Source organism: Pleurodeles waltl, chromosome 6 (genome assembly GCF_031143425.1).
Source record: "Pleurodeles waltl isolate 20211129_DDA chromosome 6, aPleWal1.hap1.20221129, whole genome shotgun sequence".
Lineage (NCBI taxonomy): Eukaryota > Metazoa > Chordata > Amphibia > Caudata > Salamandridae > Pleurodeles > Pleurodeles waltl.
The window spans coordinates 1,021,978,941-1,022,005,259 of NC_090445.1; positions in this window are offsets into that span (position 1 = coordinate 1,021,978,941).

Below are 26,319 nucleotides of genomic sequence, written 5' to 3' on the forward strand. Positions count from 1 at the left end.
GTGTGCGTGGATCAGGAGCTTGAAGGTGATCCTTTTGTTGACGGGGAGCCAGTGCAGGCCTCTCAGGTGGAGTGTGATGTGGCTGCGGCGGGGGACATCGAGGATGAGTCGGGCCCCGGCGTTCTGGATGCGTTGGAGTCGTCTCAGGAGCTTGTTTGTAATTCCTGAGTAGAGTGCGTTCCCGTAGTCGAGTCTGTTGGTGATGAGGGCCTGGGTAACGGTTTTTCTCGTGTCGAGGGGGATCCATTTGAAGATCCTGCGGAGCATACGGAGGGTGTTGAAGCAGGACGCGGAGACGGCGTTGACTTGCCTGGTCATGGAGAGAGTGGAGTCGAGGATGACCCCCAGGTTGCGTGCGTGGTCTGTGGGTTGCGGGGCTGTGCCTAGTGACGTGGGCCACCAAGAGTCGGCCCAGGCTGATAGGGTGGGTCCGAGAATGAGGACCTCCGTCTTGTCTGAGTTCAGCTTCAGTCTGCTGTCCTTCATCCAGTCGGCTACGGCCTTCATTCCTCGGTGGAGGTTAGCTTTGGCGGTGTGGGGATCTTCGGTGAGGGATATGATCAGCTGGGTGTCGTCGGCGTAGGAGATGATGTTGAGGTTGTGCTGTCGTGCAACGTGGGCGAGGGGGGCCATGTAGATATTGAACAGTGTCGGGCTGAGGGAGGATCCCTGTGGGACGCCGCAGATGATCTCAGTGGTTTTGGAGCAGAAGAGTGGGAGGCGGACGCTCTGGGTTCTGCCGGAGAGGAAGGACGTGGTCCAGGCCAGGGCCTTCACTTGGATACCGGCGTCATGGAGGCGTGCTGATAGGGTGCGGTGGCAGACCGTGTCAAAGGCTGCTGATAGGTCCAGGAGGATGAGGGCAGCTGTTTCTCCTTTGTCCATCAGGGTCCGGATGTCGTCAGTGGCGGCGATGAGGGCAGTCTCGGTGCTGTGGTTACTGCGAAAACCGGATTGGGAAGGGTCCAGGATGTTGTTGACTTCGAGGCAGCGGGTCAGCTGTTTGTTGACAATCTTCTCGGTCACTTTTGCCGGGAAAGGATACAGGGAGATGGGCCGGAAGTTCTTGAGGTCCTTGGGGCCCTCCTTGGGCTTCTTCAGAAGGGCGTTGATCTCAGCGTGCTTCCAGCTTTCTGGGAAGGTTGCTGTCTCGAAGGAACAGTTGATTGTTTTCCGGAGGTGGGGCGCGATGGCTATGCTGGCTTTGTTGAAGACGTGGTGAGGGCAGGGGTCCGATGGGGATCCGGAGTGGATGGAGTTCATGGTTTTGATGGTGTCTTCGTCGCTGACGCTGGACCAGACGGTCAGGCGACTGGTGCGAGTGGTAGTCGCAGGGGTGGTGGACTCGGTGGTGGGTGCGGGGGGGTCGGGGTTGAAGCTGTTGTGGATGTCGGTGATCTTGCGGTGGAAGAAGGGGGCTAGGGAGTCGCACAGGTCTTCAGATGGCGGGATGTCGTTGGTGATGGAGCTGGGGATGGAGAGTTCTTTCACGATGCTGAACAGCTCTTTGGTGTTGTGTGCGTTGTTGTCTAGGCGGTCCTTGAAGGCGGTCTTCTTGGCGGTCCTGATGAGTTGGTGATGTCTGCGGGTGGCGCTCTTGAGGGCTGTGTGGTTGTCTGGTGTTCAGTCGTGGAGCCCTTTCTTCTCCAGCTTCCGACAGGTGTGCTTGGAGATCCGGAGGTCCTCGGTGAACCAGGCGGCTATGTTGTTGGTGTGGTTGGTTGTAAAGGTCTTGAGAGGGGCGAGGGTGTTGGCGCAATTGTTGATCCACTGTGTGAGGTTGGTCGCGGCGGTGTCTCGGTCGGTGGGGTCGGTGGGTGGTCCCAGGGCGAGGGCGGTAGTCAGTTGGTCCTCGGTGACCTTGCCCCAGCAGCGGCGTGGTAGCTGTTGGGTGCGGTGGTGTGTGGTGGGTTTTCTGAAGGTGAAGTGGACGCATCTGTGGTCGGTCCAGTGTGGTTCGGTGGTGTGGTTGAAGGAGACGTGGGGGCTTGCGGAGAAGATGGGGTCGAGCGTGTGTCCAGCGGCGTGAGTGGATGTCGTTACGAGCTGTTTGAGTCCGAGGTTGGCGAGGGTGGCGATCAGGGCGGTGGAGTTGGCGTCGTTGTTGTTCTCGAGGTGGAAGTTCAGGTCCCCGAGGAGGATGTAGTCCCTGGAAGCGAGGGCGTGGGTGCTGATGAGGTCGGCGATGGTGTCACTGAACTGCTGGTGGGGTCCGGGAGGTCTGTAGATGACAGTTCCTCTGAGGGTGGTGTTGGGGTCGGTGTGGATCTGGAAGTGCATGTGCTCGGCGGTGGTGAGGGTGTCATCGGTGTTTGTTGAGATTTTGATGGAGTCTTTGTGGATGATGGCGATTCCTCCTCCCACTGCGTTGGTGCGGTCTCTGAGGGAGATCTTGTAGCCCTGTGGGATGGCTATTGCGATGTCTGGTGGTGAGGTAGCGTTCAGCCAGGTCTCCGTCAGGAAGGCGACATCGGGGGCGGTGGAGTCTAGGAGGTCCCAAAGTTCGATGGCGTGCTTGCGAGCGGAGCGGGTGTTGAGGAGGATGCAGCGGAGGTGGTTGGGTTCTCTGGCTGGTGGTGTGGAGGGTTGGATGCTGGTGAATCTGCAGTTCCAGCAGGTGAAAGGCCCCTGGGTGCGTTTCGGGGTGGCCCGGTAGCAGGGGTGGTCTCGTCTGGTGTTGAGTGCGTGGAGGGTGCTTGCTTCGTAGTGCAGTCTGGCGTTGCGGGGGGTGCGGGTTCCAGGGGTTCTGGTACTGGGTGCGGTCCAGGCGCGGACGGGCGCAGACGGGCATGCCTTAGGCGTGCCTTTGGCGCGCCAGCGGCACGCCCGTGGCGCACCCGCTTCGCGGACTCCATATGAGGACAGAGGGAGGGAGGAGCAGCTGGGAGGTGGGAGCGGGGCGGCCAATGGGAGTGAAGGGGGCGGGGCAGCAGGGGCTCAGCAGCAAGGGAAAAACCCGGGGAAAAACCCGGGGGAAAACCCGGGGAAAAAACGGAGCGGACAACACGGCGGGAGAGGGACAACAGAGCACAGGGGTACAGAAAGCAAAACACAGGGGCATAGAATGAAAAAACAAAGTGGCACAGAAGCCAAGCGCAGGGGTACAGAAAAAAGGGAGCGAATAGTCAGGCGGCAAAAGCGGCAATGGAGGTTCAACCTACAGGGGGCTGCGTGGCAGATGGGGGGAGCGACCTGCCTGGTGACAGGGTAGGGCTTGAGTGTCTGGTCTCCAACTGTAAAATTTGAGAAGGTGGGAATTCAAAGGGGAGGTGAACAAATCTACTGACATTGTGCTGAATTTCAAAGAAAGATTTTTGAACACTGTAGGATGAAGATGTTAATTGCTGGAGTCTCTCCTGTGTCTGGAGCACCAATCTGCTACAGTGCTCAGTATCCTCGGAAGGCATTCTGCTTGGACCAACAGTTTTCGCTGTAGATAGAATTCCCAAAGACTTTTGGCTAGATCTGCTAATGGCTTTAAATTTGTTCCTCATAGATGATTGATGTATTTTACTACAGAATGCTTGTCTATTCTCAGAAGAATTGAAAAACAAATCTTGCCTTTTGCAAATGTCTGAAGTGCAAAGGAGCCTGCAAGCATTTCTAAAAAATGTATGTGCATAAAGAACTCCTTCTTTGTCCATACGCCCCCAGCTGAGAGATTTCCACATCTTGCGCCCCAACTTGTCTGACTGCGTTGGATTCGAGTACGAGATCTGGGGCTGTAGAGAAAATAGCTCTCCCGTTCCAAGCATCAAAGTAATCCAGATACCATTGGAGCTCTGCTTCTGATTCCTGGTCTAATTGAATCACATCTGAATAAAGAAGGCCTTTGTGAAGTTGTTGATTTTTTTTATGTTTGTAGGGTAAGGCAAAGGACCCAGGAAAATAGCTTGGATGGAAAAGGCTAATAGGCCTACAATTCTTGTGCAAGACTGAAGAGAGAAAATTGAATGATTGAGTACTTGCCAAATTGTGTGTTTTATTTGATTCACTTTTTTGTGGAAGAAGCAAAGATGATGTTTTTGTGTCTATGAGGAATCCCAGAAACTCGATTGGAGTTGAGGGAATGAGAGAAGATTTTCCATGTTTTCCAGAAAACCTAGAGAATTCAAAAGGTAAAGACATTTCTCCAAATGACATATATAAGAGTCTTTGATCTGGTCCATAATAAGGAAGTTATTTAAATAAATTATCAATCATGTTCCTTGGGGTCCTGGATGAGCCACTTCCAGCATTATTATTTTTGTGAAGCACCATGGTGCCAAAGAAAGAAAGATCTGTGAATTGGAAGATCGAATTTTACCATTGGAACAATAGGAATGTCCTGTAAAACAGATGAACAGGAATAATGAAATAAGTGTCTTGGAGATCTAAGTGGACTATCCAATCACCTTCTAACAAGGTATCTCTGAGATGAAGGATAGCCTCCATCTTGAAATGATTGTAGACTACATAATTGTTGAACATTCTTAGATTTATAATGGGGTGAAGCTTTGTTTTTCTTTTGTACAAGAAAAATTGTACTGAGAAATGGGTGAAGACTTGTTTTCTCCATTGTGTTCTTTGAGATTAGAGGAAAAAGATCCATGTTAATCAGATGGGTTTGCTCTTGGGAAAATTTTAAAGGAGGAGGGAAATGTGTTTGACAAGGGGTTCGGTAAAGGTCTATGCAGTAACCCTGAACAGTTTGTAGAACCCAAAGACCTACAGTGATCTTGCACCAATTTGGAAACAAAGTGCCAACCGACCTCCTCCAGGATGAGGGCCAGAACTAAAACCTCTTACCTGAGTTTTTGATTCCTCTTTGACGGAAACCTCTGCTCCTGAATCCTCTCCCATTTTGAGGGTAGAACTGTGGTTTGTTATCATGAGTGAATCAGGCGGAGACTATATGGAAATTGCTTCTGCAGGAGACATTGCGGCCAGTAAAGCAGCTCCTCCCTTTAGTGTCCCTGCCAAAAACTCTGGAAGTGAAACTCCTCTTGAAAGAAAACTGAGCCTTATCCATAGTACCAAAAGTTGTCAACTTTTTACTCACTTCTTTCAGAAAAGAATTTCCAAAAAGTAATCTGTTGGTCTGTTTACCTTCTTCTCTGGTGGATATGTTGCCCAGGTTTGGATCCATCTTTAATACAAGACTTTTAAATCTCTTTTGGGAAATGGCAGAAATAATTTCCCACAATGCAACTCGCCCTCCACTCCCAACTGGAAAGATTTTTAGGATCAATTGGTGAGCCTTCCAGTCTAGCTTCCTCGGCCAAATCCAAAAGTTGAGTTAGACGACCCATTAATCAAGAACCCCGTCTTGACAATTTGATCAGGCCCTGTCTACTGCTTTCTAGAGTCTTTATCAAATTTAGAAAATAATAAAACCATGTTAAAATCTATAGCCAGGGTGGCGGTAACATTATTTGGAAGACTAGTACCAGGACATTCAGAATGCAATTTGTTTCTAGTGGATTTAACCAAAGGTTGTCTCAAATGGAGTGAAACATACTAAGCCACATGATCAGATGGAACCATTCAGTAAAATTTGGATGATGGATTAAAGTAGGATCAATATCATAACCAGGGACCCCCTGAATTAAATAAAGGTTCCTGGGGCAGGGGACATCCACAGTAAATACAAGAGAAAAACCACCATAGGCAACCTAACTACACTTCATCTACTCCATATTATGTATAAAACAATAGCTCAAACAGTATAATTATTCTTTATCACTTCTTCTTTATTCTTCATAACATTGAATAGCATTCCATCACGGTGTCATACATCATTGTACCAAACGTTACATCTTGTATTTCTAAAAAATCTCTACTATTTATATCAATAAATTGTAAAACATCATACCCATCATTTCTCAACATTCACTAACACATATTTACTCACAGTCATGCATGACAAAATCTCACTGCACACAATGCCCAATCTCTACTCTAATAATACTTTCACAAAAGATCAAAACAATAGCTTAAAATCATCTCAAAGCATGTTTTATACATTTACATTAAGTCATAAATATTTTCAAACAATTATTTGAATCCATCAGTTTTTAAATTGTTAAGAAATTCGTATGTCTGTTATTATTCAGATTATGATTTCCTCCCCTATTGTTTCTTTTACTTTTTGTGGTTTAAATTGTGTGTTCCAATGTTGCCGCTTCAGTTACAATTGTTGTAATATCTGTGACTTCATTAGTTTCAGCATGAGAGTGAGTTAACGTGTGTTAGTGAATGTTGAAACATGATGGATTTCAATGGAGTGGACAAAGTGTAGTTAGGTTGCCTGTGAAAGGTATTCTCTTGTATTACTGTTAAAGTGGGATCAAACATTGATTCCCCCATATAATCAAGTACAGTCAAATCTGTTTTATTAGATGACTCTCCTAAATCTGTCTGAGAACATTTTCACCTTTTCCCAGGAGGCCCTTGCCAGACATTGTCTGTATCCTGGTCTTTAACGTCACCCAGATCATCCTGATCCATGTCATCATCAGTATCCCTCAACTGGAATGGGGTAATAGTCAGTTGAAGAGAAACCTTATCTGCCATATTAGAATCCTTACGGGGGGACTGGAATTTTTGGAAGAACTCTGTTGATTTAAAGTTGAATGACCCTTATAAAAGGTGTGTTTCTTCCCCTTATTTAACTCAGAAGAATTATTCTGTGAAACAAGTTTTTTAAATGACCCTATTTTGACACCTCTAATATGGAAGCTGATGAAACAGCCTGTTGTACAGAGTCCTGAATACATGTTTTTAAATTATCACTGAACTCCTAAGCTTACTGATCACCAATGATATTACAGTTATTTTTCTACATTTGTAATTGAAAATATATTGTGACTATAAATAAATATCTGTAAAATAGACTGGAAAGCTTACAATATCACCCAAAACAACCATTATGATTAAAAAAACAATGAAACTCTTTAAGAAATGAAAATACCTGCCTCAGAAGAACTAAAAGCTGTAAGGAAAGAGGTGTGTACAAGGGGTGTCCTCAAGAGGAGACTGAGACACACCCTTAACCTTAAAGTCAATGGAGGTAGGAGGGCACAACTGCACATCTTAACCCGCTGGGATAGATTAGGAGAGAAATCAGGAGAAACAACGTGGCCTTCTCAATCGGACCAGGGATTTCTGTGTTTTTGTAACAGAACGTCCTTCCTTCGAGCTTGGAGAGGCACGCATTGAGGAAAAGACGCACTTCAGTGCGAAACTGACAGAGCGGCCAACATGAGGAATGTGCTCTTTCACATCAGGAGACCAGGTATCCATAAATCTACTACAACTGCTGAAACAATAATACATTTTACTGAAATAAAGTGTGAAGAAAATATAAAATAATACTACTTATCTTGACTGTGAGCAACAAAAAAGAATTGTTGCTCATACTTATGACAGTTATTAAGCTTAAAGTCTCACCAACTGGTTCTTCCTTTATGACTTCATTTGGTGGTTTCTTCTTTTCCATGGGCTCAGGGGAAATGTAGTTTTGTTGTTATATCCTTGCTGCTATTAAAATTAAAGCAAGAAAAAAAAGCATAAGAGCCTCCGGTCTTGTAGTAAAATTGATGGTGATGTCACTGCATACAATATACAATAGATTGATGTGTATTGCATAAATATGTATGTGACATTAGCATATGGGTAAGGCATTTTTCGATGTAATTATAGAGAAGTTTCAGAGCGCATGAAAACTTTGCTCTACAGTGAGCAAGTGTCTGGTGAATATTTCAGATGCGGAGCGGAGGTTAAGTGATTTTCTTGTGTAATTGTTAGACTTGGTCTCCCCTAACTTTTGCTTCTGTTTCCCAGGTTGTTGATGTGTGATGGACTCTGTTTGTGCTGTTTCTGTTACTCTGGGCACTTTACCACTGCTATCCAGTGCTGAAGTGCAAGTGCTCCTATGTAAAATGTATGTGTAATTGGATTTCCATGATTGGCAGAAATGATTTACTGGTAAGTCCCTAGGTCAGTGCACTTGAGGTGCCCAGGGCCTGTAAATCAAATGCTTCTACTGGTCCTGCAGCATTGGTTGTGCCACCCACATTAGTACACCTGTAAACATGTCTCAGATCTGCCACTGCATTGTGTGTGTGTGCAGTTTTAAACTGCCACTTTGACTTAGCAAGTGTACCCACTTGCCAGGCCTAAACATTCCCTTTCTATACATATATGGCACCCCTAAGGTAGGACCTAGGTAGCTCCATGAGCAGGGTGCAATGTATATTAACTTGACAGTGAAATACTGCCAAATTCAGTTTTCACTGTTGCAAGGCCTATCACTCTCATCGGTTAACATGGGGGCTGCCTTTAAATATGATTAAAGTGCAGATTCCCTTTGGGAGCAGATAGACAAGTGGAGTTTGGGGTCTCTGAACTCACAATTTAAAAATATATCTTTTGGTGAAGTTGGTTTTTAGATTGTGTGTTTGAAATGCCACTTTTAGAAAGCAGGCATTTTCTTGCATAAACCATTGTGTGACGCTACCTGTTTGAGGATTCCCTGTCTGGGTTAGTTTGACAGTTGGGCTGTTTGCACCTCTCTTTAGACAATGAGAAAAAGGGAGCTGGGATGTAGCCGGGATATCCTGATGAGCCATTTGTGCTAGGAGTGAGGGGAGGAGTGGTTACTTACACCTGAAAGGGCTGTGCCTGACCTCACACAATATAATCTCTAACTGCCTGGTGTGTGTCTGGGGCCTGGCCTGGGCAAGGCAGGATCTCACAAACAAGAGAGACTTTACTTTGAAGTATGCCTACTTCAAAGGCAGAACCAGGTATAAGAAGGGCACCCAAATCCCTGAAAATGAGATCACTTCTGGAAATCAAGAGAAACCTCTGTCAGGAGAAGAGCTGAAGAGTGGAGGAGAAATGCTGCCTTGCCTGTGACTGTGCTTTGTGGAGCTATACTGCAGTTGCTGCTTCTGCCAGTGCAAGGAGACAAAGACTTGACTATATTGTGCATTCCTGCTTGTGAGGAAATCTCCAAGGGCTTGTCCTGAGCTTGCCTCCTGTTGTTGAAGTCTCAGAGTCATCAAAGACTTGCCCTGGCAGTACCTGGACTCTCTGCTGAGACTCCTGCCCTGCCAAGTGGTGCCCTATACAGTTCTTGGGCCCTTGAAAGGTGAAGCTGGCAGACCAAGACTGAAAATCCATGCACAGACCACCGTGTGTGGAAACGTTTGATGCACCTTCTGAGATGCAGCTGAGAAATGAAGCACTGCCGGCTTCGTGGCTGAAATCTACCCACTACTTGCATCGCTGCTGGAAGATCAAAGCACGCGGCTGGAGAAACGACTAGCAACACCCGCTGAAGCATGTTGATAAAGACGCAGCGAACATAACTCGGTTTTACTGACACCGTGCGGCAGGATTTTTGACGCAAATGTGGGCTCAGAAAAACAATGCAAAGCCTGCCCGGACCCAAGGTGCCTGTCCGGATCGACACATCACTCTCCTGCGGAGAGGAAAAATGACGCATGCCGACCCGACCAGACTGGAGGAGTAACGACGCACAGTCCAGGAACATCATCTGACACTGTGTTGAGAAGTTGTTTCAAAAGACATGTTGTTGGTACTTGCTCAATTATCCTCATGTAATGGATGCTGTATTGAGGGAATTAAAAAACCCTGGTTAAAATCAATATTGTCTACATTGCATTCTACTTCATCATGAATCGTTTGCTCAAAATAAAATTACTGTCCCAGTGTCCAAACTATTTGGACCCTCGATAAGCCTTTATTGTAGACTTGATTATAAAAAACAAGTCCGCACAGTGGGCAAACCTCCTGTCCTACCACCACATTAAAGAAACTCTGACTGAAGGAAACATTGAATTTAATCTCCTGTGCAGTCACATGAATACACTTGTGACTCCCTATGTATAGCCTATAGAATACGTCTATTTTAATAAAGATATTCATGACAAAGGAATTTGAGGATCAGTAAGCCAGCAGTACTATGTGAAATCAATCTTCCTGAAATCTTTCAGAAAATCTGAAGGAGGTTTAGGACCTCTTTTTCTCAACCTCTTTGAGAGAGGTTGCATGATGAGTGGCAGCTAGAAGTAGAAACCATTTCTCAATCTGTTTGAGAGTTTTTACTTCTGGTTTCCAGAGGAGTTTTCATGATGATGAGCTGATGGAAGTGCTAACCAGTGGTAAGTTCTTGTACTCTCTCCTTAAAACATGGTAACATTGGCTTATTCCCAATCCACAAATGTAATTTCCTTATAAGTACCTATTAGGGTGCACTAAATGTTCCCAGGGTCTATAAATTAAATGCTACCTGTTGGCCTGCAGCACAGATTGTGCCACCCACTTAAGTAGCGTTCTAACTATTCTCAGGACTGCCATTGCAGAGCCTGTGGACAGTTTTACACTGTCATGTTGACCTGGCAAAATAACTCTTTTGATAGGCCCAAACCTTACCTTTAAAATAGATATTTTACTCCTAAGGTAAGCCCTGGACAGCCCAAAGGCAGGGTGTGGTGTATTTGAAAAGTAAGACAGCTACTTTTAAGTTTTACATGTCCTAGTATGAAAAACTCTTACATCTTTTTTCACTACTGCAAGGCCCACCTCCCCTAGAGGATAACATTAGGATTACATTTTATAAGTGTAATTTCCAATTGGGAAGGGACAGGAGCCCTGACTTTGGTGTTTCTGAAACACAATTTAAAATCATAACTTATGATGAAGTCAGATTTTAAATTGTTGTTCTGAAAATGCTACTTTCAGAATTTTCGCATTTTCTTACTTTAGTCATTTGGTGCCTTCTGCCTGTCTCTGAATACATGTCTGGGGTGGGTACCAACTAAGCTTTGTGCACTCACTCTAAACAGTCACACACAAAGGGAGGTTATTTGTGATTTATGGGCCAGCCACATTCTGAAGGGCCATCCTGGGAGAAGGAACTGACACACCTGAATAGGCTGTGTCCTGTCCCCACACAAAGGGCTGCATATTTCCCTGTGGTAAATCTCGAGCCAGGGTAGGAAGAGCAGGGACTTTGTGCACTTCAAGGGATTGTCGTTGAAATTTCTCTCACTTCAAAGGCACAACTGGGTGTAAGTGCTGGTCCTCTGACAACACCAACTCAGTACACTTTTGAACCTGCAGATATTCTGTCAGAAGGAAGAACTGCTGTGCCACTACAAGTATGGCCACTCTGTTGAGCTGCTACTCTCCTGGTCTCCTGCTTTGCTGTGCTGAACTGCTGTCTACTGCCCTCTTGCCTGGGAGTGGAAAGGACTGGACCTGCAACTATACAACTGAGAACCTAGAGCGACTCCAAGTTTCAGCTGACTGGTCTCCTATTTTCTGAATTCTCAGGGACACAAAAGGCTACAACCCACCCTGCTACAGCATCTGGACTTTGCTTACTGTAAGGCTTGCCCCTCCAAGTGGTGCCAACCCTGTACTGGGCCCTTGGAAGTAGGTATAATGTGCTGCTTCAACCAGAACCTGCACATCTTCATTGGAACTAGTGTATCTTCGCATTTGCGTGAGTCAGAAATAGTGCATTCTCTTGCGTTGAGCAGACCTAGTACCTTGCCTTCGGAACCAGCACATTGTCTTCAGAATCGCCGCATCGGCCACTGAGGCAGCAGTAACCTCGCATCGCATCACACACTGAACTGACACATCACTGCAGATGGATAGAGAAAATCAACACATTTCCTCCACTGTGTCTTGACACTGATGCATTGCTTCTGCTGCACCTTGCATTCTTCATCGACGTTGCATCACAGACCAAGATACATTGATTCAATGGGCCCAAGTGGGTCCTTGTATCTGGACTGCACTCCATCATGGTCAGCCTGATCTTTTCATTTTGCCCTGGCCCAGCACGACCAGATATCCCAATCAAGCGCTTATTGCTTCTAAGTTCTATTTTACAGTTATTCTTTAAAAATTAATATTTTGACTTCGTTTTGGCCTTGTTTGATTTATTAAATTAAGTTCTACTTTTCGAACCTAGAATCTTGTTATATGGTGTTTTCACAGTTTTATTATTTGAAATGATGCACAAATACTTTACACATTGCATCTTAAGTTAAGCCTGACTCCTCTCTGCCAAGCTACCAGAGAGTGAGCACAGGTAAACCCAGGGCCTGTTTGTGCCTTACCCTGACTGGGATTGTGGTTGCTTGTTGGACAGGATGCATACCTCTGCCAACCATACACTCAATTTCTAACAGGCCCTTAATGAAGATTTTCTGTAAAATACTTTTACCAACATTTATGGTAAAAATACTTGAACTAAAACTCTGAGATGTGTGTTAAAACATCCCCCAAGAGGCTGAAGGTCCGTTCAAATAACCAGACTGATTTTCAACAGCAATATTTCAATTTACACCATCTCTCAAACATTGTTTTAAAAAAAAAAGGAATGTGAAAGAAACATAAGAGTTGCCGTCAGAAAATCTTGATAAAAGCCTGAAACATTCTCGTTTCCAAGTTCAGAGATGATTTGTTTACTTGCAGAAACACTACAATGAAACATAATGTAATAAATATACAAATAAATACAGAACCCTCACAGTCTGCCTGCCCTTGACACAGAGATCAGCATGTCTCCAGGTCAACAATTATTTATCCTGCTTTCACCATCACCCCACCATTTCTGTTGGAGATTGTTATATTTTAATTCACTTTATTTTAATTCCACTTTTACTCTTTAGAGATTTATTGTGAAAGTAATTTTTGACAATGTATTGTTATACACTCTCGTATCAGGATCGTCAGTACTGGGATAATATACCACCAAAAAATGCAGACTTTTGCTCAGTGTTGTTTCTTTTAAGAATTTTACAAGTCCTTACAGCTGCATTTTCTATAGGTAGAATATAATGTCATGTGGAATTAAATTATGTTTTAATGAGCCCAGCCGACAACCAATGTCTGTTCTGTATATCACATTGAGCTTATAGTACATACCGACCTTTACTTGATCACTGCTGGACAACTCCATTGTTATAAAATGAGTAAGGAATCAATGGGCTAACAGAGGTGGGAATATTTTAGGCCCTGGAGTGGTAAAAGAGACAGTATCTATAACAATCAGTGCTCTTTATCACTACTCAAGTGTCAACAAAATGTAACATATTTAAAAGGAAGTCATTCATATGTAGAAGGAGATCCATTTAAATATCACAATGTTAAAAAAAGCTAGGGGAAATAAAGTTAGACAATGGTTGGTTGTTAGGGCCGCAGCAGCATATGAAATAAACCGTTGTCAGTTTACTAATATGCATTTGTGGCTTTGATTTGGGGGGGGGACTTCAAAGAAAGGAATTTGAAGTGCACAGAGGTCCTTTCTTCCTGCCCTGGCTCCAGACACACCACAAAGGGATATACAGTCCTTTGAGTGGAGACAGAACACCACCTATTCAGTGTAAGTGTCAGCTCATCCCTCCTACCCTGCCCAGGATAGCCCATCAGGTTGTGGATGCCCCATCAGTCACACCTACGCTCCCTTTGTTTGTGGCTGTCTAGAGGGAATGCACAAGCCCAGCTGTCACCCACCCCAGACGTGCATTCAGAGACAGACTGTAAGCATCAAATAGCCAAAGTAAGAAAATGCCAGCTTTTGAAAGTGCCATTTTCAGAAATGCAATTTAATATCTGACTTCACCAAACATTGTGATTTTAAATTGTGAGTCCAGAGACATCAAACTTGGCAAATGTATCCATTCCAGATTGTGAATTACACTCATAAAGTGCAATACAGTAATCTCAGTATTATTATCTCATAGGAGAGTTAGGCCTTGCTGCCATGAGAAATTCCTTTTGAAGTCTTTCACTACCATGGCATGTAAAAGTTAAAAGTACATGTCCTGTATTTTAAATACATTGCACCCTGCTCACTGGGTTGTCCAGGGTCTACCTTAGGGGTGACTTATTTGTATAAAAAGGGAGGTTTTGGGCCTGGAAAAATGGTTAACTTGCCATGTCGACATGGCAGTTTAAAACACACATAGGGGGTCAGTCCAAGACCGCCAGGGCCGGGGACCACGGAAGCCGCGTTCAGAAAAGGGAATCCAGCGGTTTCCCGCCGGATTTCCCCTGCATGGGCTGAATCTCCATGGCGGCGCTGCAAGCAGCGCCGCCATGGAGATTCTGACCCCCTTCCCGCCACCCTGTTTCTGGCGGTTTTTACCGCCAGGAACAGGATGGCGGGAACGGGTGTTGTGGGGCCCCTGGGGCCCCTGCACTGCCCATGCCACTGGCATGGGCAGTGCAGGGGCCCCCTAACAGGGCCCCATAAAGATTTTCACTGTCTGCATTGCAGACAGTGAAAATCGCGACGGGTGCAACTGCACCCGTCGCACCCCTGAAACTCCGCCGGCTCCATTCGGAGCCGGCTTCATTGTTGCAGGGCCTTTCCCATTGGGCCGGCGGGCGCTCCTTTGGCGGGCGCCCGCCGGCCCAGCAGGAAAGCCAGAATGGCCGCCGCAGTCTTTTGACCGCGGAGCGGTCTTTCGGCGGCCTGATTTTGGCGGGCGGCGACCGGCGCCCGCCAAAGTCAGAATGAGGGCCATAGGCTCTACAATGACAGGCCTGAGGCATTTTGAAGGAAGTAATAAGTAGGTGGCACAATCAGTGCTGCAGGCCTACTAGTAGCATTTAATTTACAGGCCCTGGTCACAGGTAGTGCATTTTATGAGGAACTTATAAGTAAGTTAAATATGCCACCTTTTGATAAGTCAATGTTACCATGTTTTAAGCACATGCACTTTAGCACTGGTTAACAGTGGTAACATGCCCAGAGTCCTAAAGCCTGCAAAAACAAGGTCAGCAAAACAAGAGGTCTGAAGGTAAAAAATCTGAGGAAACCACACAAAGGATGCCAGGTCTAAAATAAAGCTGTTGGCTCATCTGGATTAGGGAATATGCCTATGAAAGCAATTAAAAAAGTGCTTCATAGTGATGCCAATAGGCTATAATGTTATTCATAGTAAACAGAAACTTCTGTAGGAAAAGTAATATCTAGTCTGCGTTATTATGAATATGAGGCTAACATTTATGTACTTCAACAAAACAGTAAATGCATGAAGAGATGGATCTAAGCATTCATATACATTTGGGCAGATTTATGAAAAGTGGTGCTGTAACTAGTGCAGCGTCACTTTTCTTGCACCCCTTAAAACACCCCTAATACCAAGATGTATGCGTCATATTCAAAATACAGCGCACCATGGCAGATAGTCAGGAGGAATAGAGTCATACTTTTTGATGCTAGTCCGGCGCTATGCAGGATTAGCGTCAAAAATTATTACGCTAATCCTGCAAAGCACCTAGAGGCCCATTGAAAACAATGGGAGCCTCTAAAATGCAGATAAAAATTATGCAAAAAATTCTCTTCGATTTCTTTGCACCATTTATCAGCTCCCCTAGCGCCAGAATGCTCCCGTTGGATACATTTTGGCTAGCGCAGGCATGATGTGGTGCAAGAAGTTACAAAGTATATGGTGCAGCATTTTCGGCCTTCCAACGTCACATTAGCATAAAAAAATTATGCTAAAGTGGCGTTGGGATGGCACTAGGCCCTCAAAAATCTGGAGCATTGCGCTTAATGAAAGAGATGTCTAAATTATAGAAGTTCCTTTCAGCCATGAGCTTGGGCAATCTATGTTGTGTGAAAGTTAGTTAATATTTTGAAGAGGGAACAACAAATATATATACATATGATTTTCCTCTTACTAACACTCTATTCTTAATGCCATTAGTTAAAGAATGCTATTCTTTACCATTGTATTATGTCTTAAACATAACTGTGCCAGTGGAATAAGTACGCGTGGATACTGCCAAAGAGAAGAAGGTCTTTACTGCCAATGTTGTTGAGAAGATTGTGTTGTACAAATGTGAGTATTGGGGCCAAGAACTCCATAATTAGATTCATGTAGAGTCACATGATGAAATGCCATTGATCTTAATACATGGTTAGTGTTGGAAGGCTTTTCAGCCAGGTCCATAAAACAGAACCATAAATTCTCTCTAATGTAGAAATAAGGATAGAAAGCAAATATGGAAATTATATTGTAATAGATGTCAGAAGAAAATGAAAGTTCTCAGTTCAGTGTATAAAGTTGATGTTTACATGCTTGAGCCTCCCCTCAAATTAGTTGTAGTTTAAATCAAGATTTAGGTGGTCATTACAACCCTGGCGGACGGTGTTAAAGCTGCGGAAATACCGCAAACAGGCCGGCGGACAAAAAAAGGGAATCACGACCCTGGCAGAAACCGCCAACAAAGACAGCCACTTTAACACATCGCTCGCCACGGCGGTACAGACAAACAGCACGGCGGTCACCGCCAACAGACAGGCGGGGGACAATGTACCGCCCACACTATTATGACAGGCCAATCCACCACCTTTTCCGGGGCGGATTCTCCGTGGATAAAAACACGGCGGAAACAGCATTTGCTATGGGAAAACGCTCACCTTAACACACTCCACGAGGAACGATGACTCTATGGAGCCGGAACTCCAAATCCTACCTGCCTTTGTCTTTCTGCTCCTCTACGACCAACAGCGACGTAGGCACAGAAGATACCGGTGAGTACTGCATCTACGACACGGGGGAGGGGGGAGACAAAAGTTAGGGGTACACCTACCAAACACCCCCACCCACGCATATCACAACATACACACCAATGCAGTCAAAAATATTACATTAACAACCCACAATCCCCCAGGAAGAATGCTAAGACAAAGCGAATTGCGGTCAAACATTGTAATGTGCCAATATACATGTCATACAAAAAAATACTGATATATATCTCGAAATCTGTCATATTTAAATATACAATACAAGAAGTAGTGCAGATATGTACACAACAATGTCCGTGCACCAACAGTCCAAAAATGCATGGCCGAGGCCCACAATAGATACCTGACCAAAATCCGAGAGAACACTGCCGGGGCATCAGATAGAAACACTACAGACACCTCTGGGGGAAGGGAATGGGGGGGCACCTCAGCCAGATGAATGCAAATCCAGATCCATGACGGGGCTCCATGCCCATTGATGTATCCTGGGGAGTGCAAAGCCACAGTCTCACAAGTCTCTCAAGTGGGTGGTTTGCCCACTGTTACATCCTGGGGAGTGCAAAGCCACAGTCTCGCAAGTCTTTACAGTGGGTGGGTTGCCCACTGTTACATCCTGGGGAGTGCAAAGCCACAGTCTCACAAATCTCTACAGTGGGTGGGTTGCCCACTGTTACATCCTGGGGAGTGCAAAGCCACAGTCTCACAAGTCTCTACAGTGGGTGGGTTGCCCACTGGACCATCCTGGGGAAAGCAAAGCTACATTTTCGCAAGTATCTGCAGTTCTCTACTGGGACTGGGTGGGACTGGTGCCCAGACAGGATGAGTCTCCCCGTGAAAGTTCATGTCCTGTCACTGTCCCAGCTGCACATGGGATAAGGATGCCTGATGTTGCGGACTATTCATACCCACACAGTGTTTGCTTTGTTCAGCGGTCTTCACCATGGCGGTCTTGGCCCTGTTCAGCGATGCTTAGCTATGGCAGTCTTTGCCCTGTTCAGCGGTCTTCACCATGGCGGTCTTGGCCCTGTTCAGCGGTGCTTAGCCATGGCAGTCTTTGCCCTGTTCAGCGGTCTTCACCATGGTGGTCTTGGCCCTGTTCAGCGGTGCTTTGACATGGCGGTCTTGGCCCTGTTCAGCGGTGCTTAGCCATGGCAGTCTTTGCCCTGTTCAGCAGTCTTCACCTTGGTTGTCTTGGCCATGTTCAGTGGTGCTTTGACATGGCGGTCTTGGCCCTGTTCAGCGATGCTTAGCCATGGCAGTCTTTGCCCTGTTCAGCGGTGCTCTGACATGGCGGTTCGGATACTGAAATTGGTGTGTGGCATGACGATCTCCACACTGGACATTGGTGTGTGGCTTAAAGTTCCATCATTGCCCAGCGGGGCTGTGGGATCCTGGTCCCTCCTGGGTTGTGACTCCGGCGGTGGTCTCCTTACCAGTGACGATACTTGGGCCCTCCTGGGCTGTGACTCTGGCGGTGGTCTCCTGACCAGTGACGATACTTGGGCCCTCCTGGGCTGTGACTCTGGCGGTGGTCTCCTGACCAGTAACGACGGTGCTGGCGGTTGTATCTCGACCGCCGGAAATGATGGCGCACTTCTCCGCTGTGACACTCATAACAGGCTGGGCAGACTTCCTCGGGACCTTCCCCACCTTCTTAGGAGTTACAGCTGACTCACCAATCGCCTTCGATCCCATTTCAGTTGTTGTCCCATCAGGAGTCTCGTCCACTCTCCAATTTTGGAGCCTTTACAGGGGGTGGGCTGACAGTGCCTTGGCTCCGGGTCCTACTGCCTGCCCTGGTGGACGGTGCACTCCAAAAACCTGGAACACGCACCACTGGCACTGGAGGCTTTTTGGCTGAGGCGCTACGACGGGACTGATGAACTGGAGGGGGGGTGGGGGCAAACAGGTCAATTTGACATAGGGACAGTTTCTGACGGACACTGGGATGGGCAGCTGAAGGGGGTCTGGGAGTGGAGGAAGAGGAGGTGGTTTTAGGAGGTGTGACTTTAGGTGTTTTGGGTGCAGGTGCAGGTACTGGAGGCTGTAGTGAGGTCGATGGATGTTGGGTGAGTGATTGCCGGCGTTTGTGTACTTTGGGAGGGGGCGTCACAGACACACTGGGAGAGGACACAGGGGACATGTAAATGGCAGTGGAGGTGGTGAGTGCAGGTGAGCGGCTTGGGGTGCTGGGTGTCCTGGTGCGAGTTCTAGTGCCTGTAGATGTGGTGCATGCAGGTGTGTGTGTAGATGAGACTGGGAGGGAGGAGGGAGAAGAGGAGGAGGGGGACACAGTGGAGACAGTGGATGTTGCTGTGTCTGTATGGGTGTGATGCTTGTGTGAGTGCCTGTGGTGTGTGTGGTGCCTATGTTTGATTGAGCTACTTTTGGGTGTTGACTTGTGTGCCTGCTGGTCTGTAGGTGTGCTTGGGATGGGCTGGGGTACAGGGGATTGGGTCTGGGTGGACGAAGTTGGAGGGGGGAGGCTGGACATAGGGACAATGGCTGCCATCAGTGCTGAGGCCAGAGATTGCAGGGTTCGCTGAAGGACAGCCTGACCAGAATTAATGCCTTCCAGGAATGCATTACCATGTTGCAACTCTCGTTCTACACCCTGGATGGCATTCACAATGGTAGACTGCACAACAGTGAGTGACCTGAGGAGGTCAATGGCCTCCTCACTGAGGGCAGCAGGGGTGACAGGGGCAGGGCCTGAGGTGCCTGGGGCGAAGGTGATGCCCACCCTCCTGGGTGAGCGGGCATGGGGCGAAGGCTGAGGGGCTGCTGGGAGGGCGGTGCTGGTAGGGGAGGTGGCGGCTGTACCTGTAGAAGTGGCGCGCACAGATGGTGCCGCCACCACAGGGGAGCTCACATCGGCGGATGAGTCCGTGTCGCTGGTTGGTGATCCTGTGGCCGACGTGAAACTCCCCTCGCCCTCCGTCCCACTGGTGCATTCAGAGTCTGTGGTGTGGCCCTCCATGGCCATGTGGGATGCAGCTCCCTCGTGCTCCGGTGCCACTGTACCTCCGCCTGATGATGCTGATGTACAAAAGGACAGGGAGAGCAGGAAAAGGGGGGGAGACAGAAGAAAGAGAGTTTTAGTGCATGGCATACAGCTACCGTTGGCGGACAAGACAGACGCAGCAGCCCCATGCATTACGCCGTGCTCCTGACCTCTGCACATGCAATTTCTGGGATATGGCCTACATGGCAATGGTAGAAATCTGCGCACATGGATGGCAAAGGGGCAACTATACATCAACTTGCCTCTGTTCTGAGCTGGGGTAGAGTCCCACATGGCCTACATTACGAAGGGGCCTTGCCCACCTAACTCGCCCTGGCCTAGGGACACCCACAGCCCACCTCCCCCACCAAGACACCTCCACTGCACGCAAAGTCCACAGAATGAGGTTGTACTCACCCCCTTGTGTCTGCTGTGATGTCCTTAAGCGCCCATCCAACTCCGGGTAGGCCACCACCAGGATCCGGAACATCAGGGGGGTCATGGTGCGACGGGCACCCCTCCCACGTTGGGAGGCCATCCCCAGCTGAGCCTCCGCCGTCTTCTTGCTGCAGCGGCGAATGTCCTTCCATCTCTTACGGAAGTGGGTGCCCCGTCTCTGGTGGGCCCCCAGGGTCCGGACTTCCTTGGCGATGGCACGCCAAATGTCCCTCTTCTGGTGGGCGCTGACCTACATGACATGCACAAGGAAAGAGGAACAGTCATTACCTACTGCACCGTCAATGTGAGTGCGCCCCTCCCAACTCTGTCCATGTGGCCCATTCATCCCCATGCTTTTCTGTTGTAAGAACTGTGCCCCCTTCGCTCTCCCACCCAGCCCTGTCCACCCAGGCCTAGCCCATCCAACGGGCTCCCTGTGTACTAACCTGTTGGTCTGGAGGACCGTAGAGTAGCGTGTACTGGGGGAGGACCCCATCCACAAGTTTCTCCAACTCCTGTGCAGTGAAGGCAGGGGCCCTTTCCCCAGACGCAGCAGCCATCGTCGCTTCCAGACCGAGGTCACAGCAGCACTAGCAGTGTAGGTCCTCTCCTGTCGAAGGTCAGGTATCTAGTGAGTGAACAGATAGAAAATGGTGGTGACGTCAGCGGCGGTGACGTCCGCGGCGGGGCGCATCATCACCGCCAGCGCACCTGTTCATTGGCTCCTGGGACCCATAGGGTCCAATGTTAACCAATGCAGCATTGCGCCGCGCTCTACGACCGCCTACCGCGACTGTGTCCAACGCCAGCGCAGTTACCCCACAATTCCATTGTCCCAGTTTAGAGGTCAGGAAGCCGCCATTTCAGGGGCCCACATGGCTTCATTTACTACTGCGTCACACATCCCGAGGCCTACACTCAAAACTTTTCCCGGATGGGTTAATTGTCTGTTGTAGTCTTGTGTGTGACTGTGGGTACATACTTGAAGGAATGGTGACAGTTTCTTCGCTGTTGTCCTTCTTAGGCGCCGTCAGTTGAGACATATTGGAAGATGGCGGAATCCGCCGGTGTACCGACCGCTGATGGACCTGTTGACTATGGAAGAGAGACATTTGATCGTGACCTACCGGTTCGACCGTGCCACAATCCAGGAACTATGTACCCAGTTGGAGCCAGAGCTGATGTCACCAATCGGCCATCCAACAGGAATCCCCCCTGACGTGCAGGTGCTGTCAGTGCTCCATTTCCTTGCAAGTGGGTCATTTCAGACAACAGTGGCCATGGCATCATGGATGTCCCAGCCTATGTTTTCCAACGTGTTGTCCAGAGTGTTGTCTGCCCTGCTGAAAAACGTAAGGAGATACATCATTTTACCAGAGGTGGAGGGTTTGCCTACAATGAAAGGTGACTTCTATGCCCTTGGACATATCCCGAACGTCATAGGTGCCATTGATGGGACCCATGTAGCTCTGTTCCCCCCCGCAGGAGTGAACAGGTGTACAGGAACAGGAAGAGTTATCATTCGATGAATGTCCAGATGGTCTGTTTGGCAGACCAGTACATTTCGTAGGTAAATGCTATGTTCCCTGGCTCTGTGCATGACACCTACATCCTGCGGAATAGCAGCATCCCTGATATGATGGCTCAACTCCAGAGGCACCGTGTATGGCTATTGGGGGACTCTGGTTACCCCAACCTTTCGTGGCTATTGACCCCAGTGAGGAATACCAGGGCAGAGGAACACTACAATGAGACTCATGGGCGGACTAGGAGGGTTATTGAACGCACCTTCGGCCTCCTTAAGGCCAGGTTCAGGTGCCTCCATATGACAGGTGGGTCCCTATTCTACTCACCGAAGAAGGTGTGCGACATCATCATCGCCTGCTCCATGCTCCATAACTTGGCATTGCGACGACAGGTGCCTTTTCTGCAGGAGGATGATCCAGATGGCGGTGTTGTAGCAGCGGTGGAGCCTGTGGAGCCTGTGGACAGTGATGAGGATGAAGCTGATGAAGAAGAAAACGACTACAGGGAGTCAGTCATACAGCAATATTTCCAGTGAGACACAGGTGAGAACGTTTTCTGGTTTAACATTACATTAACTTTCACACGTCTACCTCTATCCTGTACCTACATTTCACTCACTATTTGTTAACTGAGTTGTCCCCTTCCATTTCAGTTTCACAAATGTGGTAACCTACGTGTCAACAGCTTGCACCCTTGAAAGGCTTGTGATGTGTGACATTGGTATGTTGGCCTTCCAATGGGTAACCATTTTTGACACTGTAATTGACAATACAAAGTTCAAATTCATTGACTGACTCCAGTTTTATCAGTGTTTCAAGGGTGTTTATTTAAGTGCATAAACATGAAGGGGGGGTTGTGAAATGGGGAAGGATTATGGTGGAAGAATGTCCATGGCAGAGTCCAGTCTATTAGTCTCACAGGTACATTGCACATCTGGCCATTGGAAGTGGAGCTGGGGCAGTTCCGATTTAGACAGGGTAACAAAGTGGGACAGTGGGGGGACTATCAGGGTGCACTTATTTCCTAGCGGGGCTCTTGCCATCTTGCTCTGTCCTGTTCCTGGATCTCAGGGACCGCTTTCGTGGTGGTTGTCCGTCTGCAGGGGGTGGGGTGCTGGTGTGTTGGTCCTGTGGCGGGGCGTCCTGTCCACTAGCGCCGGCGGAGGTGGTGGGCATTTCATCGTCGTGGCTAGTGTCAGGGGCCCCTTGGAGTGCCACAGTGTCCCTCAAGGTCTTTTGAATGTCCGTCAGCACCCCTACGATGGTGCCCAGGGCAGAGGCGATGGTCCTGAGCTCCTCTCTGAACCCCAAATACTGCTCCTCCTGCAGACGCAGGGTCTCCTGCAACGTGTCCAGGACTGTTGCCATCGTCTCCTGGGAGTGGTGGTATGCTCCCATGATGGAGGAGAGGGCCTCGTTGAGAGTAGGTTCCCTTGGCCTGTCCTCCCTCTGTCGCACAGCAGCCCTCCCAGTTCCCCTGTGTTCCTGTGCCTCCATCCCCTGGACCATGTGCCCACTACCACTGCCCCCAGGTCCCTGTTGTTGTTGGGGTGGTGGGTTAGCCTGTGTGCCCTGTAGTGGTGGACACACCGCTGATTGACCTGTCCTGGGTAGGGAGGTATAGGCCCGGTGGGTGGGTGCTGTGCTGGTGTTACCAGAGGGTGGAAGGTCAGTGTTGGGCTGTGGCTGGGCAAGGGGAACCGACTGTCCTGAGGCCCACGATGGTCCGGGCTGGTCATCAAGACCCAGTAGGGCAGAGCTGCTGTCGTCACTGTGGGCCTCTTCTGGGGGTGGAGTGGTGTTGTCTGGACCCTCTGATGTGGTGACGGTCCTTCGGGTTCCTGCAGGGGTATGAGTACATGATTATTGCATGTGTGTGTTTCATGGTGTGCAATGGTTGGGTGTGCGTGTACACCAGTGCAGGCATTCCTGTGTGGGGGCTTTTGTGGTGATGGTTGGGGGGTGTTCTGGGTATGTGCAGTGGGCATGCTTTAGTGATGGGTATCCATGCTTAGTTGTGTCATGCAGGTCTTGGTGTTGGGATGGGTGGTTGGTGTTATGGCTACATTAGTGAGGAGTTAGGGTAATAGGGGAGGGTGTGAGGGTGGGGGGGTGTGATAGCATGCAGGTAAGGTGGGGGATATGATAGTTAAGATTTGACTTACCAGTGTCCGTTCCTCCAACGACTCCTGCGAGGCCCTCAGGATGCAAGATGGACAAGACTTGCTCCTCCCATGTTGTTAGTTGTGGGTGAGGAGGTGGGGGTCCGCCGCCAGTCCGCTGAACCGCGATGTGGTGCCTGGATACTGTGGAACGCACCTTCCCCCGTAGGTCGTTCCACCTCTTCCTGATGTCCTCTCTATTTCTTGGATGCTGTCCCACAGCGTTGACCCTGTCGACTATTCTTTGCCATAGCTCCATCTTCCTGGCTATGGATGTGTGCTGTACCTGTGAGCCAAATAGCTGTGGCTCTACCCGTACGATTTCCTCCACCATGACCCTGAGCTCCTCTTCGGAAAAGCGGGGGTGTCTCAGGGATGTGGAATTCCTATCGCCCGACGCCCGGGACATCTTGTTTGGGGTCAAGGGCAACAAGTTTTTATGTTTACTTTGTCCTTGGGACAAGTAGGCCCAACCCCCTGCAGCACAAACCCTTTGGCTGCCTGTTTACAGAGAGTGGAATTCTCTGCAGTTGAGGTAATGGGTTTCCAAAAGATAATGCAGTTCGAACTTGTATTTATGGTTCATTATTTGAAAGCCTTCATTATTGTAAATAAATGTTTTAAGGTCACACTTCACTACTGACGTTGGTTCCAGTACAAAAAAAAAAAAAGTGTACACACATGTTTGAAAAGTTTAGACTAAGAGGCTAAGTATAATGCTCCCAGAATGCTCTCTGATTATATGCAAATGAAGTGTCATTTAGTAAAATGTGTTGATGCATGCTAGTATTTCCCAAAAATATTTCTAATGGAAAATCAGTGTAACCATTTTCAACACGATTATGGGAAGCATGAAAATAAACAAACACTGACAAAGCCAACTGATCTGACATATTTTTATAAGTCTTTTAGTTTCATCAATGCGTGTCTTGTTTTGACATGGCTTTTGTAACACTTTATTGTTGTGGGAGCTACCAGGCCCTCAACATTGTAACAAACATTGGCAAAACCCCCCCAAAAAGTTTTTGAACTCTTAAAGCACACGTTGCCACCAGCGGCATAACAAAGGCCCCGCAGCCGCCCTCCGGGGTGCCCCTCCAGCACAGCACCTGCCCTGAGTGAGTCTGGAGAGGAGGCTCCTCCATGTTCTTTGCAAAGGGGCACCCTCCAGTTTCGTTACGTCACTCATTGCCACTGTATTTCCTGACACTGAACAAAACTACTTTGTGTGGCAATATGCTCCTTGTGGAAGAGCAGAATGCGATCGCTCACAGTAAAGCCAGCCGAAAGAGAGAGAAATAGAAGTTTAATAAAAACTAAATGTCTTTGTTAACACCAGACCTAATTAGGGACCAAGACCCACATGTAGGTAGCTTTTTGCATGTCGCAAACAGCGACTTTCGCTGTTTGCGACATGCAAAAAGCACATTGCGATGCACAAACCCAGTTTTGCGATTCAGTAACCTGGTTACCGAATCACAAAACGGGTTTGCGACTCGCAATTAGTAAGGGGTGTTCCCTTCCTAATTGCAACTCGCAGTGCAATGCAGGATTGTTTTGTGACCGCGAACGCAAACCAATCGCAGTTTGCACCCATTTCAAATGGGTGCTAACACTTTCGCAAAAGGGAAGGGATCCCCATGGGACCCCTTCCACATTGTGAATGTCACTGTAAATATTTTTTCAGAGCAGGCAGTGGTCCTGCGGACCACTGCCTGCTCTGAAAAAATGAAACGAAAACGTTTCATTTTTCGTTTTTGTTATGCATCTCGTTTTACTTTAAGGAAAAAGGGCTGCATTACAAAAAAAAAAAAAAAAACTGCTTTATTGAAAAGCAGTCACAGACATGGTGGTCTGCTGTCTCCAGCAGGCCACCATTCGCGAGGAGGTCGCAAATTGCGACCCACCTCATGATTATTCATGAGGTGGGCATTTGCGAAGCCCTTGCGAATCACAGATGGTGTCAAGGACACCATCCTACATTCGGATTTGCGACTCGCAATTTGCAGGTCACAAATCTGAACCTACCTACATGTGGCCCCAAATTCATAAAGAAAGTCACAAAAGTGCACCCATGGTATATGTCGTACCCCTATAAAATATTTGTGAACTGTATTTTAGAATGGGTAAATACGATGTGTAGATTTGCTCATGTGAAAATCTATTGAGCATTTGCAAGTTCATTTTCCCTCCAGCCACTTTCTTCCCAACCCTGGAAGAAGTTCTAATTCTGCCATTGTCAGGAGTAAATGTCCAACCTTTCTTATTATGGGAAAATATTAGAGAGAAGCAGGTAAAAATCTTTAAAACATGCAGGTTAGTAGGTTTGCGGACTCAAAGGCATTCCAGACCTGAAACTATTGCTTACTGCTTCCTTCAGCCCCAGTATGCAGATCTGCAGAAAGGTGGCAAAATAAGGAAATTGCTACAGTAGGGATTGAAACTCCAAGTATTCAAGCCCTACTATGGTAGTAGCCCTGGCATAATCAGAGAGGCTATTAATTGCTGCCATAATTTGTCGCCACACTACATGGCACCAAAGGGACAAGTAGATCTTTTTACAGGACAAGTAGATTTGAGAAGCAACCTGTCCCCTGGACAAGTAGATATTTTAATAAA